At 43.6% G+C, this 13,884-nt stretch overlaps 1 non-coding gene across 1 annotated transcript; it reads left to right on the forward strand.

Moving 5' to 3' along the window:
- Window positions 1-8,966: 8,966 nt before the first annotated feature.
- LOC126019195 (U6 spliceosomal RNA) lies at window positions 8,967-9,075 on the forward strand. Its single transcript, XR_007498942.1, has one exon. It is a non-coding gene; the product is annotated as a U6 spliceosomal RNA (small nuclear RNA).
- Window positions 9,076-13,884: the final 4,809 nt, after the last annotated feature.

The raw sequence follows: 13,884 nt of genomic DNA on the forward strand, positions 1-13,884 counted from the left end.
AGCATCATCATCACCAGGTGTGGTCCAAAAAGAAAAAAAAGAACATCCAATCCAGATGGTGCCTTGTCCTGGCTGCAAGTAACTGCTAACTGCAAAAGGCCCTATAAACTCTGGAACCCTATAGACTAGCACAACCTCACATTTCAATTTAATTGGATCCTTCCAAATTAGTGACTAATATCATACACATAAAGACTTCATTCTTTTTTTGGGGGAGGAGCCCACAGCCAGTGGTGCTTAAAAATTACTCCTGGCTCTGTGCTCAAGGATCATTCCTGGCAGTGCTTGGGGGACTATATGGAAGGCCAAGGATCGAACCCAGGTTAAGCACATGCAAGGCAAATGCCCTACCAGCTATACTATTGCTCCAGACTCAGTCTTCATTATCACAATGAACATTAGAGATGCCTTGAGGGAGAAGATGAACTATTATGTCTATTAATTTAATGTAGGGGGGTCGGAGCAATAGCACAGTTGTAAGGCATTTGCTTTGCATGTGGCCAAGACAGAATGGACTCTGGTTTAATTCCCGGCATCCCATAAGGTCCCCGAGTCTGCCAGGAACGACTTCTGAGTGCAGAGCCAAGAGTAACACCTGAGCACCACTGGATGTGACCCAAAAACCAAAATATAAATAATGCAGGTATCCAATGAAATACAGACAAAATATTGTATATGCCTAGAGAAAAGACATATTAACTAGCTGCTGAACCTGATAGGAACAAAGTACAATAGCCAAGCTAGCTCATTGAGACAGTTACTGTAGTTTGCAGGGTGATTAACAAGCAAAGTCCAAACAGTCACAGGCTAACCATTTTCTCTAATTCCTTAGTCTTCCCAAGAATTCAAAGCCATGGGCTGGAGAGATAACATGAACTTGTATGATCATTCAGACATTGAAAATATCTAGCCAAACTAGGAAGTTCTAACAAGGGAGTAGTAAAGTGTAGTTACATGGCTCGATTTAATAACTGATGTGGTGACCTCCAAGATGTCTTTTTACCTCTAATGTTGCCAGAACAGATTCATTACACAAGAGTAGCCACAGTGATCTTCAGAAGACAAAACTCTAATTCCATCAATCCTCTACTTGAGCAAACTTTGATCATTTTCTATTACTACCTTCAGACTAAAGTCTAAACTCCTCTGTATACACTACACAAGGAACTTCAGAATCTGGTCCAGTTGGCAACTTATCTCACCGCTCTCCACCAGATTACTTCCAGTCCAGCCACGTAGGTGCCCTTCCTTTCCTCTCACCTCTCACCTTATAATTCTCCTCAATTCCACCATCTAGTTCACATCTATTTATTCTTAAGATGCCATTCAAATATCTTCTCTTTTTCTTTAGTACCAGGGATTAATAAATTCAGGCTCTCACACATGCAAGGTTTTACTGTATTGCTGATGTACAATAGCAGCCCAACAAATATTATCTCTTTTGAGACATTTCTGACTTCATTCATTCATAAACCATTTAACAATAGTTACCAGATCACGACACGAGTTAATTTCTACACTAGAGATAAATAATGAAAGACAGCTCAGTCGCAAGGAGCTTAATCTAGTAGATCTCCTTGGGTAAATAATTCTTTTACTCTTCTTTTCTCCCACTGAAATTTGCAATTTGCACATACCAGAATTTATTGCCTTTTATGAAGGAAAGATACACACAATTGTGCTTCGGGGTCACTTCCAGCAGGGTCCAAGGAATCATGGAGTGCTAGGTATGAAACCAAGGGCTCCCAGATGTGAAGCATGCACACCAGTGCTTTGAGCTATTTACTATAGCCACATTATTAGTTTTTATACTTGTGTCTCAGTGTTTCTCTCACTGATTCTAATCATCTTGCAGCTAAGGCTTTTTATTTAAAAATAATTCTTTTTTGAGGTGTAACATCTAATTTAAATGGAAAATTCTAAAATTTTCTACCTATATACAAGTATACTATAAAAGTATACTTACAATCATGCAACTATCTTATTTCAAATAATTTCCATCATACCAAGGGAAAAAATACCTTTATATTTATTTATTTATTTGCCAAAACCCCAGTCTCACATCCTGACCTAGGCAACAACTAATTTACTTACATCTCTCTATATATACTGCCTTTTCTGGATCTTTCATATAAATGAAGCCATATAGTACACATGCAGTTGCTTCTGCATGTTTGGGTTTTGCTATTTGGTATTTTGGGGGCCACACTCAGAAGTGACCAGGAGTTACTCCTGGTTCTTCACTCAGGAATTAGCCCTGGCAGTGCTTAGGGGACCTTATGGGATGCTGGATTTCAAACCAAAGTCAGCCTCATGTAAAATAAATGCTCTACCTGTTATGCTGTCATTCTGGCCCATATGCAGTATTTCTGAAATGGTCTGTTTCATACAGCACAATGTTTTGTTTTTTTTTGTTTTTTGTTTTTTGTTTTTTTTTTTGGTTTTTGGGCCACACCCGGTAACGCTCAGGGGTTACTCCTGGCTATGTGCTCAGAAGTTGCTCCTGGCTTGGGGGACCATATGGGACACCGGGGGATCGAACCGCGGTCCGTCCAAGGCTAGCGCAGGCAAGGCAGGCAGCTTACCTTTAGCGCCACCACCCGGCCCCAGCACAATGTTTTCTAAGTACATATAAAAGTATCAGTGCTGTACTGGAGTGATGGCACAGCAGTAAGGCATTTGCCTTTGCATGTGGCTGACCCAGAATGAACTGCACTTCAATCCCCCATGGTCCCTGAGCCAGGAGCGATTTCTGAGCACAGAAGTAGGAGTAGCCCATGAGTGTCACCGGGTGTGCCCCAAAAACAAACAAAAAAAAATGTATCAGTGCTTCACTACCTTTATTTCCCTTTTCTTTTATTTTTGTTTTTGTTTAGTTTTGGGCCACACCTGGTAGTGCTCAGGGGTGTACTTCTGGTTCTGTGGTCAGAAATCATCCCTGGCAGGCAGGGGACCATATGGGATGCCGGGAATTTCAATGTGTGCAAGACAAACATCCAACCGCTGTACTATTGCTCTGGCCCCTTCACTACTTTTCTTTTTTTGTTTTTTGGGCCATACCCGGTGACACTCAGGGGTTACTCCTGGCTACGTGCTCAGAAATCACTCCTGGCTTGGGGGACCATATAGGATGCTGGGGGATCGAACCGTGGTCCGTCCTAGGCTAGAGCGGGCAAGGCAGACACCTTACCACTTGTTTCTCCCTGTGCGTCACTCAGCATCCCTTGTGGGAAAGCAGCACTTTACAGGGCAGTAATGAGTTTGTGTTTACCTACAGAATTTCCTCAGAGGAGCAGAAATGATAACAGGTGTCATTAAGAAGGTAAAACAAAGAAAATGGACTTGAGGAAGGACACTACATGGATTATCTCTTGAGGTCAAATAGCTTCAGAAAAGTTGATATCTATTCCTCAGAGTCATATTCTGGTAGAGCATATGCCTCCCAAGGTCTGGGGCATAAAGTACCAGGAAATAAGAAAGAAGAACTAAAATGCTAAATCTCCAAAAGTAGTCCAACCAGAGGAACACTGCAACAGCATTTGTTGAGAATATTCATGACAACTGTGCAGGCACACAAGTCAGAGTCAAACACCAGAATCCAGGATCATAACAGCTACCAGAAGCTTCAAAGGTCCTCTAGTGCCTCGATTATGAAATTATAAGTCACAGCCCATATGCAGTCATGTAGCTTATTCATTTTTTTTGTTTTTTTGGGGGGAGGTCACACCCGGCAGCACTCTGGGGCCACTCCTGCTTCTATGCTCAGAAATCGCCCCCAGCAGGGTAGGCTCAGGGGACCATATGGAATGCCGGGATTCAAACCACCATCCTTCTACATGCAAGGCAAACGGCTCTATCACTGTGCCATCTCTCCGGCCCCTTATTAAAATATTTTAAAATAAATTTATTCTAATTACTGTCTTGATTTATATGGCTATCTGAAATACCTTTGTATGCAGGGTTACATAAACATTTCTTGGTTCAGGGCTGGAGAGATAGCACAGTGATCAGGCATTTTGTCTTGCACGATCCAGGACAAATGGTGGTTCAAATCCTGGCATCCCATACGGTCCCCTGAGCCTACCAAGAGCGATTTCTGAGCACAGAGCCAAGAGTAACCCAAAAACTGACAGGTGTGACCCAAAAACAAAAACAAAATTTTGGTTCATCCCAAGCATCAACGGGTACAGCCCTGAAGGCCCCAAGTATCACTGGGGCCACCCTGAGCAGCAACCTATACTCAGGACATAGCACCAAGCCACATGTCCAATTAGCCAAGTAAGAGAATATTTGCGACATCCCTGTGAGAAGTGAACTAATGTACTATATCAGTTGTTTATTTATAGCCTCTTTTATTTATTTAATTTGGTCTGGGGGCCATACCCAGTGGTGCTTAGAGGTTACTCCTGGCTCAGTGCTCAGAAATTGCTCCTGGCAGGCTCGGGGGTGGGGGTGGGGACATCATATGGGATACCAGAGATCTAATCTGAGTTGTCCACGTGCAAGGCAAATGCCCTAACTGCCGTGCTATCACTCTGGCCCCTATTTATGTCTTCTATGCAACACAAGTCCTTGTCGATATTCCAACTGGAGTGGCCTCTAGATCCTCTGAGGACCACCTGGAAGAATGACTACCCCAAATTTTTTTTCTTGGTGGGTCAGAGCAATAGTACACAGGGTAGGGTGTTTGCCTTGCATGCATTCAAGTCAGATTTGATCCCTGGCACCCAATATGGTACTTACCAGGAGTAATCCCCCAGCACAGAGCCAGGACTAAGACCTGAGCACAGCTGGATCGGCACCACCACCACCAAAAAAATGTGGGGGGAGGGGAGGTGTTCCAAGTGGAAAAATTTAAGAAGCTTTGTTTTAATGCAAACCTATCAACTCACAGACGAAGAACTGAATACAGAGAAGTTAGACTCTTTCCTAAAGTCGTAACTTCATACATTTACTAAATTATATTTTTCCAGGTACTAGGTTGGGCCGGATTTACAAGAAGTCAGTTTTGGAAGAGAGACAAAAAAGAGAAGTAGTGTGTTTGCCTTGCACGTGGCCAACCCAGGGAGGACCTGGGTTCCATTTCCAGCATCCCATATGGTCCCCAGAGCCTGCCAGGAGTGATTTTTGAGAAGAGTCAGAAGTAACCCTTGAGACCTGCTTGGTGTGGCCCAAACCCTCCCACCTCTCAAAAAAGGGCATGACCCTACATCTCTGAACAACGTTCCCCATACAGAGCAGAAATGTTGGATGTAATGTTCAGTGCAGCACTCCATACAATAGTCAAAAGTTAGAAACAACCTAAGTGCCTACCGACAGATAAACGGATAAAGATGTGGGACATATACACAATGGACAACACTTGGCTATGAAAAAAAGATGTAATAGTGACATCTGCAACAACACAGACTGAAAGAGAAAGATCAGCACCACGTTAGTTCACTCATAAACCAAAATTTTAAAAATGAAGAAAAATGGGGCCGGGTAGGTGGCGCTGGAGGTAAGGTGTCTGCCTTGCAAGCGCTAGCCAAGGAAGGACCTCGGTTCGATCCCCCGGCGTCCCATATGGTCCACCCAAGCCAGGGGCGATTTCTGAGCACATAGCCAGGAGTAACCCCTGAGCGTCAAACGGGTGTGGCCCAAAAACCAAAAAAAAAAAAAATGAAGAAAAATAGGGGGCTGGAGAGATAGCATAGTGGTAGGGCGTTTGCCTTGTGCACGGCTGACATGGGACAAACCTGGGTTCAATAACCGGCATCCCGTATGGTCCCCCAAGCCTGCCAGGAGTGATTTCTGAGCACAGAGTCAGGAGTAACCCCTGAGCACCTCCAAAAAAAACAAAAATAAAATAAAAATGAAGAAAAATAAACTTCTAGGGCAAGGGAGATACGCTGAGACCCTAATTCACACCTCAGCACAATGTGACCCCCAAGTGCTACCAGATGTGGCCCTGGAGATTTCCCTGCATCAAGCAATTCCATATTCTTGGGCCTTAATTTTAAATTGAGCCCAACTGGCAAAGTCGTGCCAGGAGTGGCCCTGCGCTCCCTGAGTTATTAAGTTAAATAATAAGTTAAAAAAGTTAAATTTATTATATAAAACAATAAGTTAAAAGTTTTAATGGGCAGCTGGAGAGATAGCACAGCGGTAGGGCATTTGCCTTGCATGAAGCTGATTCAAAGAGATGGTGGTTCGAATCTCGGCATCCCCTATGGTCCCCTGTGCCTGCCAGGGGCAACTTCTGAGCACAGTGCCAAAAGTAACTCCTAAGCACCACTGGGTGTGACCCAAAAACAAACAAACAAAAAGTTTTAACCAGGGGCCGGAGTGATAGCACAACAGTAGGGCCTTTGCCTTATACACAGATGACCTGGATTCCCAGTTCGACCCCAGTCCCCCAGTTTGCCAGGAGTGATTTCTTTTTTTTTTTTTTTTTTGGGCCACACCCGGCCGTGCTCAGGGGTTACTCCTGGCTGTTTGCTCAAAAATAGCTCCCGGCAGGCATGGGGGACCATATGGGACACCGGGATTCGAACCAACCACCTTTGGTCCTGGATCGGCTGCTTGCAAGGCAAACGCCGCTGTGCTATCTCTCCGGGCCCCAGGAGTGATTTCAGAATGCAGAGCCAGGAGCAACCCCTGAGCACCGTCGAGTGTGGCCTCAAAACATTAAATAAATAAATAAATAAATAAATTTTTTTGTTTGTTTTGGGGCCACAACCGGTGATTCTCAGGGGTTACTTATAGCTATATGCTCAGAAATCACTCCTGTCTTGGGGAACCATATGGGACACCGGGGGATAGAACAGTGGTCTGTCCTAGGTTAGCGTGTACAAGGCAAATGCCCTACGACTTACACCACTGCTCTGACCCCATAAATAACTTTTTTTTTTTTTTTTGGTTTTTGGGTCACACCCAGCAGTGCTCAGGGCTCAGGGGTTACTCCTGACTCCACGCTCAGAAATCACTCCTGGCAGGCTCGGGAGACCATATGGAATGCCGGGATTCAAACCACCAACCTTCTGCATGCGAGGCAAATGCCTACCTCCATGCTATCTCTTCGGCCCATGGCCCCATAAATAAAAATTTTAATAAACTTTTAGATTATAAAATCGAATTAGTAGTTATCTGATAAGGAAAAAGGGGAATGGGTAGAAATCAGGTCATAGGGATCAACTGTACAGTATAATTTAATATAGACTATACAGGCATATATTTAAAATATTGCTCACGTTTACAGTCATGTTACATGTAATTTACTTCAATTTTAAAAATTTAAGGAAATACAAAAGAAAAGTGTTTAGTGTAGGACGGTCTGGGAAGTATAGTCAAGACGTACTGCGGTTCAATCCCCGTGTTCCATATGATCCCCCAAGCCAGGAGCGATTTCTGAGCACATAAGCAGGAGTAACCCCTGGGTGTCACTGGGTGTGGCCCAAAAATCCAAAAAGAAAAAGAAAAAATGAAACATAAAACACAAAACCTGACATAGAGCAAATACTCAATATTCCTCTCCTTCTGAGCCTGCTAGAGCCTCTTAAAAATATGCTCTCATTTGGTTGTCAGTGTGCTCAAATAATCCTGCTCCTCCTAGTCTAGAGCATTAGGTCTTTCTTTCTTTATTACTCTACTTCCCATCCCATCAGCTCCCTCTTCCCTACTGCACTACACTACACTACTCACAGAACATGAAAGAATCCAAAGAGAAAAGGTCAGACACTCAGGATTAAACTTCAATTCCATATGCTTCAATCCCTAAACAAACTTTTGGCTTTGACCAAGATTCCCTTGAGAAGGAACCCCTGGAAACAAGAACACTTATCAAATGTCTACAGGGAAAGACCCACAGGAGGGAAAACAAAAAAACAGTGATTACTATTTTGAAGAAGCAAGGACTGGGAACTTCCATAGCTGCCTGATGGAGGGTCTAAGACAGCTGGAAGAATGCTGCCACTTCCTCCTTGACATACCCACAGCACTGACCCCTTTATCACAGCACAAGACACTTTTTTTTTAAAACCCATGCTAGTCTGCGATGTCCTTGAGAGCAGTTATCACATCTTAATTATCTTGGTATCACTTGGCAAAGAACAGTGCCTAGCACACAGAAGGTCCTTCAGAAAAGTTGAATAAATTGTTGGGTGAACACAAAGCTTGGAAAAGAAAAGAGAACAGGCCCGGAGAGATAGCACAGTGGCGTTTGCCTTGCAAGCAGCTGATCCAGGACCAAAGGTGGTTGGTTCGAATCCTGGTGTCCCATATGGTCCCCCTGTGCCTGCCAGGAGCTATTTCTGAGCAGACAGCCAGGAGTAACCCCTAAGCATCGCCGGGTGTGGCCCAAAAACAAAAAAAAAAAACAAAAAAAAAGGAAAAGAGAAGAGAAGAGAAGAGAAGAGAAGAGAAGAGAAGAGAAGAGAAGAGAAGAGAAGAGAAGAGAAGAGAAGAGAAGAGAAAAGAGAAGAGGCGGAGAAGATAATATTCGAAATAATCCCAGGAGCTAAAGTCCCTTGGGACTCTTTCTTTAAGGAAAGGGAAGATTTGAAAAGGCACAGAATGAGACAAAAAGATATTCAAGGCAGCCAGGACAACACCAACAAAGACCTAGCAATAAACAGGATGGAAGATAAGAAAATGCCTTAGCATGATGTAGTTAGCAGTTCCCACACTTATCTGGCTTACTCCCCCTTTTCAGGAGAAGTCACTAAGCACCCCCATAAAAATCTACCTTCTTTAAGTGAAACTGCCCCACTGAGCCTGAGCCTACTACCTACCACCCACACCCCAATTATGCTTCTGCACCCCTCAGGGAAAAGTATCCCCCTCTCTGGAAACAATTTACTTAGTAAAATAGTTCAGTTTTCACAGGGACATTGTAAATATTCAACAGGAAAGCACATGCTATAAGCAAAGAAAATGGCACACTACAAACACTTATAAAATGATAGCTATTATAACTACTCAAAAACGTGCTCGCTTCGGCAGCACAGATACTAAAATTAAAACGATACAGAGATGATTACCATGGCCCCTGTGCCAAAATAATATTCATTGGGGTCAGAGTGATGATAGCACAGTGAGTAGGGCACTTGCCTTGCATGCAGTCAACCCAGCTTCAATCTCTAGCACCACAGATGGTCCCCTGAGCCAAGCAGGAGTTCCCTGAGCACAAAACCGGGAGTAAGCCCTGACCACTGTCAGGTATGGGCTGAAGTAAAATAATTATTCTTATTCTTTAATAGTATTTAGTAATTATCATTATATTTAATAATTATATATACCAGGAATCATGCTAAGTAAAGAACAAAAATAAACTTGGTCTATGCTTTTGTATAGCTTGCAGTCTAGTGAAGCAGACAAATCAAAGCTTCCACGAGGGGAAGCAGAACGGGACTGGGAAAAAAATGCAGTAGGTAATAGAGTTCCCTGATTCAAAGTGTAACTTGATGGAGCTGGAGCAATTGATATAGTATAGCAGTAGGACTTTTGACTTGCATGCTACTGACCCAGGACATGCCCAGGTTCAATCCCCAACATCCCATATGGTCCCCTGAGCCTGCCAGGAGCCATTTCTGAGCGTAGAGCCAAGAGTAACCCGGTGTGGCTCAAAACCAAACAAAAAGTGTAACTTGAGACACCCAAGGATTCTGCTGAGTCCTTTCTATGTCCACAAAGCTTTTGGATGAGATTTTGTTTAAGTGCAAGTCTTAGCAACAAAATAAAGGTTTAAAAATCACCAATCACGGGCCGGAACGATAACACAGTGGTAAAGCGTTTGCCTTGTATGCGGTTGACCCAGGATAACCTAAGTTTGATTACAGGCATCCCAGATGGTCTCCCAAGTCAGGAGCAGTTTCTGAGCACAGAGCCAGGAGTAAACCCTGAGCGTCACTGGGTGTGGCCCAAAAACCAAAAATAAATAAAAAAATAAAAATCACTAATCATGGTGTTTAAATAAAGATATTAAAAATAAAAAATAAGGGCCCAGAGAGATAGCACAGCGGCGTTTGCCTTGCAAGCAGCCGATCCAGGACCAAAGGTGGTTGGTTCGAATCCCGGTGTCCCATATGGTCCCCCATGCCTGCCAGGAGCTATTTCTGAGCAGACAGCCAGGAGTAATTCCTGAGCACCGCCGGGTGTGGCCCAAAAAACAACAACAAAAAAAAAAAAAGAAGTGGACACACATGAGAAAGTCTGGAAGAAGGATACTTAGAGTAAGGTAAAGAGGGGGCCGGGCCGTGGCGCTAGAGGTAAGGTGCCTGCCTTGCCTGCGCTAGCCTTGGATGGACCGCGGTTCGATCCCCCGGTTTCCCATATGGTCCCCCAAGCCAGGAGCGACTTCTGAGCGCATAGCCAGGAGTAACCCCTGAGCGTCACCAGGTGTGGCCCAAAAACCAAAAAAAAAAAAAAAGAGTAAGGTAAAGAATTGTAGCTATCGGGGCCAGAGTGATAGCACAGCGGTAGGGCCATTTGCCTTGCACACCACTGAACTGGACGAACCCAGGTTTGATTTCCAGCATCCCATACGGTCCCCCGAGCCTGTCAGGAGCAATCTCTAAGTGCAGTGCCAGGAGTGCCATCAGGTATGGCCCAAAAAACAAATAACAAAAAAAAAAATTGCAACTACAGAAAAGAACAAAATCATGCAATTTGCAGCAATAGAATTAGAGGATATCAGATAAGTTAGAAGGAAAGAAATAGACACAGAATGATTGCTCTAATATGTGGGACTTAAAATACACAGAAAGCAGCAACAAAAGACCAAAAACAATACATCGGGGGAACCGAGCCACTACAACTGGGTTTGGGGGAAAGCTAGGCAGGGGTACAAAGGAAGAGATATTAGAGGTTCTGGGGAAGGAAAGAGGGTACACTAGTGATGGGCCTGATATTGGAATTATATATGCGAAATACTACTAGTGTTTTGTAAGCCAGAAAATCTCAATAAAAATCTTAAAAAAAAAATATCAAGCCTGAGTCAACTTTATTTTCCCTAACCACTGGGCTTATAATAACTACTTATGACCTGAAACTCAGCAAAGGCCCTGTATAGAGAAACCAGTACTCCTTTAACTATCCCCTACTTTGACTCCCAGAAAAATAGTGCACCTTCCTGTTTGGGAAGTGAGGCTTTGGCTCATAAAGAGGACAGTTTACAAGATGAACCTCAAGTGTAGATCTTCCAATTGAAAGGAAACTCTTTGGAATGTGGAACCATTGATCTAAAACTCTGTGTTATCATTTAATTACAAATCCTTCAATATCTCTAATACTCTGACATTTAACTTTTTTTTGAGGTGGGTGGGGGCAACAATTGGCAGCGCTCAAGGGTAACTCCTGGCTCTGCACTCAGAAATCGCCCCTGGCTGGCTCAGGGGATCCTATGGGATGCTGAGAATCAAACCCAAGTCCTTCCTGGGTCCGCTACATGCAAGGCAAACGACCTACCTCTGTGCTATCTTTCCAGCTCCAACTTTTTTGATGATAAATAGGGAATACAAATAAAATCTTAGAAAAAGTGTGCAACTTAGAGGAGGGAGGCGGGAAGAAAAAAAAAAAAAGAAGTGTGCAACTTAGGGGCTGGAGAGATAGCACAACAGTAAGGCAGGCGTTTGCCATCTACGCAGCTGACCCAGGACAGTCTAGGGTTCAATTCCTAGCATCCCATACAGTTGGTCCACCAAGCCTGCCAGGAGCGATATCTGAGCGCAGGGTCAGGAGTAAACCCTGAGCGCCACCAGCTGTGACCCCTTCTCCCAAAAAAAGAAGTGTGGGACTCAAAATTCAAAATTCTTCTGAATCATACTTAATAAATGCACTGTATCCATTTTTATATTTGAGATAATGAAGACTATCAACTTTAAATTACCTGAGAGCATAAAAAATGGATTGAGAAATGAAACAATGGTACTCAATAAAGCATAGGCAGGGCGCTGGAAATATAGTACAGCAAATTGTCGTGCACACAGAGGAACCAGATTTGATCCCTGCTATCCCACAGATCCCCAAGCCACCGGAAATGATTTCTGGGTGCAGAACCAGGAGTGCCAGCCTGAGCACTGCCAGGTGTGGCCAAAATAAAACAAAATAAATTATAGGCAGAGCTGGGTTAGAATCTGGACGGTCCCATTCATGAACAGTAAAATCCTAGGGAAGCTACTTAACCACTCTAGCCTCAGTTAAAGCAGCAAACTTCACAGAAATGCTATTAGTAATAAATGAGATTGTGAAAATAAAGAGTTTTAAACAGGGACTGATTTATTGTAAGGGGGCTTGATAAACAACAGCTTTTTTTATTGTAGTTCCTAGGCCTCTTCTAGTATTTTTTTTTTTTTTGAGGGGGAAAGGGAGGGTTTGGGCCACACGTGACAGCTCTCAGGGGTTACTCTGGGCTCTGCACTCAGAAATCACTCCTGGCAGGCTCAGGGGACCATATGGAATGCTGGGGATCGAACCCGATCAGCCACATGCAAGGCAAACACCCGAGCTGATGACCTAAGCTTTTTCTTTTTTTTTTTTTTTTTTTTTGGTTTTTGGGCCACACCCTGTGATGCTCAGGGGTTACTCCTGGCTATGCGCTCAGAAGTTGCTCCTGGCTTCTTGGGGGACCATATGGGACGCCGGGGGATTGAACCGCGGTCCGTCCTAGGCTAGCACAGGCAAGGCAGGCACCTTACCTCCAGTGCCACCGCCCGGCCCCCGACCTAAGCTTTTTCTATCCACTTCTCTACAAGGTAAGTAATTAATAAAGACTACATTATCTCAAACATGCACAAAAATGGTTTGGGGGCAGAGTGGGGCTGGAGTAGAGGTAGTGCTTGCCTGCCTGAATACCACTAGAGATGTGGCCTCAAACCAAAAACAAAACAATACAAGCCAAAAATAGAGGACTGGAACATGAATGATGGTGACTTTTACACTAACATCTGCTTTAAAAAAAAAAAAAAAAGTTCCAATATTCTAAAAAACAAGCTACCCACCACACTCTACAGTGTCGAAAAAAGCACCAACAGTATATCTCTGCCAGGCTAATACCCTTTTACAAACTAGACTCTCTACAGTATACCAGTTTCTGCTTTTTTACCAGAGAGTGCTATAAAAAGGCAAATCTGATATGATGCCTCATGCAAATCACTGCTTCTTCATAGCCCAACCTTTAGTTTTTATTTTTGGGACACACCCGGTGATGCTCAGGGGTTACTCCTGGCTATGCACTCAGAAATCACTCCTGGCAGGCATGGGGGACCATCTGGGATGCCGGGGGATCAAACCCTGGTTGGGTGTAAAGGCAGACGTTTGAGCTACCACTCTGACCCCCAACTTTAATTTTTTTCACTCAAACCCACCTCTACTATCAAGATTCCACTGATTCCCCCATCGCTGACTCAAGTGCATATTCTGTGTCCCTGTGTCACTGAACTAGTTATGCATTTCTGTTGTACTGATCATCTATTATTGTACTAATATTATAAATGGCAATTTGTATGTCACTACACCAGTAAAAGTAGTTGTAAAAATCTTATCTTGCTCATTTTTGAACTATATAAAGTAGTAGTATAAACTATACTTTATACTTTATACAGTGTATAAAGTAGTAGTAGTCCACCCATAATTACAAGTTAAAGAGATTTTCTTACCAATTTTTTTTTTTTTTTTTTGGTTTTTGGGCCACACCCGGTGATACTCAGGGGTTACTCCGGGATATGCGCTCAGAAATCGCTCCTGGGTTGGGGGAGCATGTGGGACACTGGGAGAGCGAACCGCAGCCTGTCCTAGGTTAAGGCCTGCAAACATCCTACCGCTTACGCCACCGCTCAAGCTCTGCCTCCTTACCACTTTTTTTTTGTTTGTTTATTTTGTTTTCTGTATTGGTCACACCCAGCAGTG

The sequence above is a fragment of the Suncus etruscus genome, chromosome 9 (assembly GCF_024139225.1).
Source record: "Suncus etruscus isolate mSunEtr1 chromosome 9, mSunEtr1.pri.cur, whole genome shotgun sequence".
Lineage (NCBI taxonomy): Eukaryota > Metazoa > Chordata > Mammalia > Eulipotyphla > Soricidae > Suncus > Suncus etruscus.